Source organism: Corvus brachyrhynchos, unplaced genomic scaffold (genome assembly GCF_000691975.1).
Source record: "Corvus brachyrhynchos isolate BGI_N302 unplaced genomic scaffold, ASM69197v1 scaffold105, whole genome shotgun sequence".
Taxonomy (NCBI): domain Eukaryota; kingdom Metazoa; phylum Chordata; class Aves; order Passeriformes; family Corvidae; genus Corvus; species Corvus brachyrhynchos.
In genome coordinates, this window is record NW_008238452.1 from 583,610 (window position 1) to 592,028 (window position 8,419).

Below are 8,419 nucleotides of genomic sequence, written 5' to 3' on the forward strand. Positions count from 1 at the left end.
TTGTTGTCACCTCTCCACTACTATAACGAAATAAAATGCATAGAAAGAGAAATAGGATTTACCTTTTCTGCTGGCATGTGTAGCTAACTGCAAATGCTTTAGGCTCAGAGGCAAAAGAAAACAGGCGAAAGAGAGAAATGAAGGGAAGTTATTTAATTACTGCCCAAAGGTCATGTTTTGTAGTGGCAATAATAGGAATGGAAAAATGACACTATGATGCAAATATATGTCTCTATGAGATCTTCCCATAGTAGTTCTGAGGTGAAAGAACACATGGTGTTTCTAGCCATAAGAGACCTGCTATATTATGACTCAATTTTCTAATTCTTACTGAGCTCTTAATTGGACATTAAGCTCCTTTTGCCATATCAGAATTTGCCTAGATCATTGGCTTGATAAGACCTAAGAGGCCAAACCTGTCCCTTACGTGGCTACACTGATTTCCATGAGACCTCAGCAGGGAGAAATTACTTTTATTAGTGTAATATTATTGCTGCATACTGAGGGATGCATGTGTGTTGACATAGCATTCAATTTTAAAAAGATCAGTTTTATATCAGGAAAATTAAGATATATCTTGTGATTATTCCCTCATGGAAATGATTTTTTTTTTTACTCAATGTTTGCTTTTTGAACCAGAAGTCCTTTTCTAGCAGGGTGGGTTCATACTGCAAATAGAAGCAGTCAGGCTGAGCAGACTCTCTGTACACAGCCCTGCTAATGGAAGAGCACTCCTAATCAAGCCAAAATCATTGCTAGTGTAAACAGTTTAAATAGTTAATGAAATTTACTTAGCAAAATGCAAGCTAGTGGATTTACACGTGGACTCCATATAGACAGAGGACTCTGTCCACTACCTGGATTTTAAACAAGCCAGTTAAGGTGCTGAACTTTGCTGTGCATCAGAAACAAACCCATCTTACCTCCAGGTATCTAAATATTGGGATAGACTGAAACACCCTGACTTTCCTTGTTTTGGTATCCAAGGTTTAACTCTGCTTTCACTTCCAAAAGTGTGCTCTGGCTTCCCATGTAGACTTATCATCAAATAGGCCTGGCTGAAATAAGGAGTTCCAGAACAAGGGAGAAGGTGGTAATTACGTTACTTTGCAACAAAGACATTAATAGAGCCTGAATAGCTTGATCAGACTTTTGGGTAACTAAGCTACTTAGTTATTTTTATTCCTTGACAACAAACATAATCCACGTTTTATTTTCTCTGTATCTTCTATTACAGACGAAAATAGAAAAACCCCCAGTTCAAATAATGGAGAAAATAAATTAAAAGGTCAAAGTGTGTTTAAATTTGTCTTTTGAAAAACATCCTGTATTCACTATAAAATAATCGTTGCCTGACTGAAGAGTTGATTTTTCATATGGCAATTTCCTGTGCCCTGAAATCTCCAATCTTGGTTCAAGATGAATGTCCCAGGGATTTTGGAACAGTTCCAATAATAGTATCAAGTGGTCCTGGTGATACCTACTGGCCTTTAAGCTCCCCTTTCATCAGTGAAGTCCTGTTATGTTTTTTTGGAAATAATCCTAAACCCCCACCAAACAAGAAGATTAAAACCAGGTGATGTTGGGCACAGCTACTCTTCAACTGCTGAAAGTCCACATGCATTACCTGTTATCCAAAGAGCTTAATGGCCTCATTTGCTGCAATGATGAGACTCAGTGGAAAGCAAAGGTTGAAAGTAAAGGCTTATGTCTTAAAGACCATGAAGATCTCGATTCACCCTCTAGTAACTTTGTATGTGTCATAGATCTGTAAATATCTTAAGGGTATTCCCTCCCCAAGTTTCCTTTATTTGTGATTGTATGTATGACAACGTGCCTTCTCTTTAACATGGATAAGTATCTTGGCACTCAGCTGAGGGTTAAGCCTGATAAGATTTGTTGAAGTAGACCAGCCTTGACAAAAGGCTTGATTTAGTCATTAGCCATTTCCAGAGCTGGCTATCACACAAAATTTGAAAAGAAGCTAAATACAGCTCTTGTACTGAGAAAAAGGGGAGAAGATTCTCTTCTCTCTACTTGTTCAGTGGTTAAAATACAGCCTCAGGATTATGTGACTTACAGAAAAATAGAATGCCTGTATTATATGGTCCTGGTACTCAACCATCATAAATTCTAGACTGTTTCTAGTGAAGAATGACAAAGGAAAAAATTTGGAAATGTGGGCAAAAGTCTCACACTCCATTATTTATGCTCAGTCATTAAATATTTTTTCTTGAGGGTGCCTAATATCCAGTGCAGTGTGCAAAATACCTTCCTGGAAAATGGGACACCAGCTGGAGCCCCCTGGGCCTTGAAGGGAGGTGGGCCCTGTTTTGATTTGGGAGTTTCCTCTTCTCCTGGAAGACTGCACAAGCCATCCTTGCCCAGATAAGTCCTAGGATTGCCTTCGGGCCAGGACAGGGTTCATTTTTTCAGTAGCCAGGAGGGCCCATTGTTACATAGCACCGCGTGTCATTGCTGGGGGTGGAGATAATGGAGTGGAAACCGGGGCTGGGGAGTGTGGCAGCACAGCTGGGTATTGTTTTTTCTGCATGGTGTCACATTCCAAAGAAGGAACTGTGAGGGGATTCTAAAGATTCCTAGGGTGAAATTAGACACACATGAGGTCAATATTACATCTATGAACAGTATATTAACAAGAAAATTGGCACTAACAGAGGAGATAGAAAAGGCAGAAGCAAAGGAAGGAAAAAAAGAAAGCTGCAGGAAAAAAAGAGAGAGAGTTACCACCATGGATCCTGTTGGTCCAATTCAGTAGCGATGCAGTGCTGGCAGCAATGGGACAGGCCAGTGAGTGGGCAGGGCAGGACAATGACACAGCAGCAGGCAGGACAGTGGCAGATGGCGGGACACCAGGACAGAAGCAAGGACAATGGCATACAGGCTAGGGCTAAGATGGCAGCAGGGACATGGCAATGAGCAGAGGCAAGGGCTGGGACAGTGAAGGCTGGGCAACGTGATGCAGTCCATAATTCCTTATATACTGCATAGCCCCTGTCATGGTCTGATAGTCCAAGGAAAATCGCTGGGATACAGAATTTCTCTTTAGCAGCAGGAGTTCTCTCTGCCCTCGGGGAGAGTAGCCTCGAGAAATCCTCTTAGTGGTAGAGGCTTTCCCCACCCCCCTGAGGGGCTGTCCAGAGAAATCCGCCCAGAGACAGAGACCTTCTCTTCCCCCTGAGGGGATTGTCCAGCAAGAGAGCCTCTCTCTGTGCATGTGGTGTCATGTGCTGTCACAGCCAAGACATGAGCAGCTTTTCTAGTGCTTTCCGTCAACATCAGCAAAACCAGATTCTAAACAAAGTTCAGAACAAAATCCAAACAATGCTGAGGCATGCTTATTCCATTATTAATTTCCCCCTTACACATGGTGAGGGCTTTTTGTCCCATGTGAATCATTTGCCTTTCTCGTACACCCTTTTATTAATATTGTTGCTCTTACTGTTCATTTCTTTTCTCATTGCTGTTTCCAGTAAATTGCTCTTATCTCAACCTATGATCTCTGCCTTTTGTGCCTCCAGTTCTCTTTTCCACCCCACCACGGCATGAAGGGGCTGGGGGATGGGAAGTGAGCGAGGAGCACATGGTTTGGAGGTTTGGGTTCAGTGGGAATACTTAAACTGGGGAACAGCGTTCCTAAACCACAACAGAGTGGCATGTTTTTTGGGAAGGATCAGAAGCACATTGCAGCCAATGTAGGAGAAACACTGAGCTGACTGGATGCTAAGTATGTTGTATCTCTTCGTAAGAAGAGATAAAAATACTTGCTTTGCAAGGCAAGGCAGGGGAGAGGTAGGTTAGGCAAGGAAAGTCCTAGAAGGAGAAGGAAAGGCAAGGCAAGACCTGGAAAAATGGGTGGGGATTTCAAGTTGGGGGATGGGTGAGCAAGTCAATGCAAGGCAGTAGGGGGAAGAAAGGGCAAGAGAAGGCTACAGAGGGAGCAGTAAGGCAATGCAAGGTGTGTGGAAGCAAGGCCAAGCGAAAGAATGGTCAGGAATGACAAGGAAATGCAGGGCTGGATAGGAATGGCAAGCCAAAGCAAGGGAGGGTAGTCCACGCAATAAGTGTTGTAAGAGGAACAGACAACACACGGCAAGGCCATGCAAAAAGAGGTAGGGAAGTCAAGGTGGGGAATCAGTGAGCAAGTCAATGCAAGTCACTGGAGTGGTAGGAAGGGAAAGGAAAGGACACGGATGGGTCAGGAAGGCAAAGGAAGGGATAGTCAGGAATGGTAAGGAAGTGCAAGGTTGGGTAGGAATGGCAAGGAAATGCCAACAAGGTGTAGGCCTGGCAATGCGAGGACACGAAAGGAAGCACGCAAGCATGGTGGGGGGCATGGGCATGTAAGGAAATGCGAGGCAAGGGAGGGTTAGCAGAGCTTCCTCTGCAAGTAAACTGTGGGGATTTGTTGTTGTAATGGCTATAAAGAGAACCACGTGTCAGCAACTTGGTAACCTAAGACACCCACCTCTCCAGAGCTAGTCCTGGTCCTCTACGTCTGAGATTGAGGAGTTATTCCAGTAAATACCATCTTCTGTTTCAGGTCCAAGGGTGACTCAAAGCTGTTCTACTATTAGATCTGAGAGAAAAATGCATTATTTAAAGTGATAGGAATGAGTCCCTCTTAAAAGAGAGAAAAGGGAAAAGTTGATTTAAAAGCCTGCTTTGATATCATTAACATTTTCTGTACTTCGGCAAACGCTCTTCTCCTTGTCCCAATGTCATTTTAACAAGAAGGAAGTAGAAAGAATGTCATCAGAAAAGAAGGAAACAATTTTCAGAGCAAAAGTTTTGATAAGCCCATGCCTACATACAAAATTACACAAAATATAATTTATTTGCTAATTTTTTCCAAAACAGATGAAACAAAGTTGCTTGGAATTTTCAGGATGATTCACATTTTTACATTTATTATTTTTTAACAAAAAAAGTAAATTAGTACTTTTTATAAAGCTAAATTATTTCTAGTTAAATAATTTAATCAATGAAAGGCTCAGACAACACTTTTTTTGTATACAAGGCCTTTATAAATTAGTTATGTGCATAATTTGTCTTCCCTGCAGCTGTCTAGTAGTGCAGTTTTAGTGACAACCTATTTACATTCCTTCTAATTGTATGAGCAAGATCTCAGATAAACATCACTTATATGGCAACTGAATAATTGTTTGACAGCATTTTACATCTTTGATGAAACATGAAGAAAAAATCCACTAACAATGTCACTGCTGCCAGGACCAGTTATCACTCTGCAAAATCCAAACTTCAATGCTATGAAACTGTGATTATAAAAACTACAATTTTTTATGTATGTATCTATTCGGACTATTGCACTTGATAATTCAGTTCATGGATTGTATGGAAAGCAGTACATGATTTTAACAAGCAGTCTTAAATGAGCAGATTAACAGGTAGAAGGAAAGGGATTAGGCTTTTATCTAACATCAACATTGTGTGAGAGAATATCCGCTCTGCTGGGAATAATTAGTTTGTTTAAACCTCCTTAGATTTAAAAGTGTCATTTGTATCAATTGAGTGTTTACAATTCTGTTCTTACCTTTTCAATCCTGTTTTTCATGGCTTTATACAGCAATATACATTAAAAATTGATTAAAGGCATGTTCCTCTATTTTTGCCAATGTTTTTACTTCTCATGTAGTAATGAATGCATTTCTCTTAAGAAGTCAAACTATAATGAATATATTTGTACATACCCAAATTCTCAGTTTGAATGGTTATTTGTGCTTCATCAAGCAAGCATTTTAAAACTTAAATGGTACTTGTCTTTTTTAACCACCTTTAGACCCTAACTGATGACAAATCTGCACATGATCCTGTGACTACCATGGTAATTTCCATTCCACTGTTAGTTAAATAGCTTCATTTGGGATAGAGAGCATAGAGTAGAGTCAATGAGAAAGCCACACTGGCCAAAGCAGCCTTTGATATACTGACAAACTGTAAAAATCCAAGATAATCCAAAGTGCTCAGAAATTTCAACAGCCAAATCAACTTTCTGTATTAAATGTGTTGCACATGGTCCCGTCAATAATAACACGTGCAATAGAAAGCACACTCTCACATGACTAATTCTATTCCTTTTTCTTTTAGCTTCCAGTAACCTGTACATACATATGTATTCACACACACACACATACGAACATGTATTTCATAAAATCATAGAAAAGTTTGGGTTGGAAGGGACTTTGAAGATCATCTAGTTCCAAACCACCTGCCATGAGCAGGGATGCCACCCACTAGACTAAGTTCCTCCAGGCCACATCCAACTTGGTCTTGAAATTTATAGTTATCTGTATTTGTATGTATTCTTACCCATAATAAATATATTATAAATTTCTTTCTCCCATATGCATTTCAGTTATTTTTTCTCTACGGAGTTTTTCTAATGTCTATTTGATGTTTTTGGGGACTTCAAAAAGTGACTTTTTTGCTAAACCCCTCCTCCATAGATTTTATTACAAGCCACATGTACTTTGAGTTATCATAGGGGTAAAGCTACCCCTTCAGAGGGGTATTTGCATCACTACTCACTAGTCGGTGCTGGATTTAACATCATATAATCACAGCGACTACTTTTGTCTTTTTTTTCTGTCTTGTGTAGCCTCTAGGTTAAGATTAGCCTGTGAGTAGCTTCAAAGAGTAGCCATGTAGTACAAAATAATTTCATTTTATTCAGTTTTTGCCCATGTTTTCAGAATGATTATTGAAACCAATAAACAGCTTTTCATCTGTGTTCTCCTTCAGTTTGGGCATTCAAGAAAAAAACCCTACTTCTTTCCAGATACATTTTCAAGAAGAATTAAAAACATCAAAAATAAGCAGATTTCTTTGTGAAAGTTCACTTGTTTAGGAATATCCTTAGAAGCCTGTTTACTGAATGAAGCCTTCGGTGTTCCTTTAGTTGCCTGTATGAAGCTCTGAAGTTTATTTGTGACTTATGAAATGTTTAGTCTAGCCTAAAAAGGAAAACAGAAAACTTTCAAACCTGAAATAAAAATTAGATTTGCATTGTTTAAGAATGTGGAGCTAATGGTTTCCTATAGGGGAAACACCTGTTACTAGTAGAGTATTAAAACAATGTTCCAGATCCCATGAAAGTGAATAAAGAGCTCAAAGCATCGTTCAGACAGAAAGCCTTCAACAAAATTCAGCAAAGACTATCAATCACACTAGAAAGCCTTGATGAAATGTTTTCATTACTTCTAAACAACAAAGGTGTCTTCCTGGGGAAAAAAGAAACCCTTGGGGATATTTCAGCTGATTAATTATACAAATAAATTGTCTCTTTTGTAACAAAGTGGTTACAAACAACATTGCAATGTGCCTCTCAAACTTCAGAAAGTAGGCATTTCTATACTGGTAGGAAAATTTAAATTTCAAAGCATGTTCTTTTTCATTTTTAGTAAATGCCTCTATGTTTAGGGGGAAGAAAGTAATTGAAGGCAAATCTGAGGGAAAGCTATCATAGAGGTTTTATTCTTCCACTCCAGCCCCTGTTGATTGGTATCTTATCTTGAAATTCATCCCATTGATCAACGGTGATGATTTACATAGGAAGACAGCACTCAGGATGAGCACTGCAGCATATTTCAGACCATAATTCCCTGAAATCAACAGAAATCTGTATGTGCACTCAATGACTATTGTAAAGGATGACTCCTCTTAAAGTAAACACAGTGAAATGAAAAATTTCTACACTGAAAGCTGACATAATAGAAATGGCCAGGGACTAATGAAAATGAGTTCTCTACTTTTTGTAAAAGTTTCAGTGGTATTGTAGATGTGACTTTTTTTCCTTAAACTTCGAAGACTAAAGGAAATCAATATAATTCTCATGGATCATGGCATAGCTGATGATGTGTTATTTTATTAGCTGATTTCAAATCAAGTCCACAACTTCTTTTTGAGCTAGAGGATATTGTTTAATAAGATAGCTAATATTATTTTAAATACTTTCTGCAACAGAGAATTGACTGCTTCAATAGATAACTTGCTCTAGTATCATTATTATTAAATATTTTCACCTGATTTCTTTTCTGAATGTATTCAATGTCAGTAGCAAGACCCTGCAGTGTCACATTGTACAAGCGTCTGCATCAAAATTCCTTTATTAAAATTCTATTTTCTTGCATATATATTTAGAATCACTTTTTTTAATAAATGAAGTAATTATTTTTTCTTTAAGTTTCTCACTGTAGAACAGATTTCCTAGAGAAAAAATGCATGTCTGTTAGTTGTTTGGTCCTTTAAAAAGTATACTTACTTTGAAACATGAATACTGGATATTGGAATAATTATATCATTAACATATAATGTTTGTTTATTGTGTATTGTAATCATCATCAACATAAAACATATAAAAGAGCTTTGCCTATGCTCT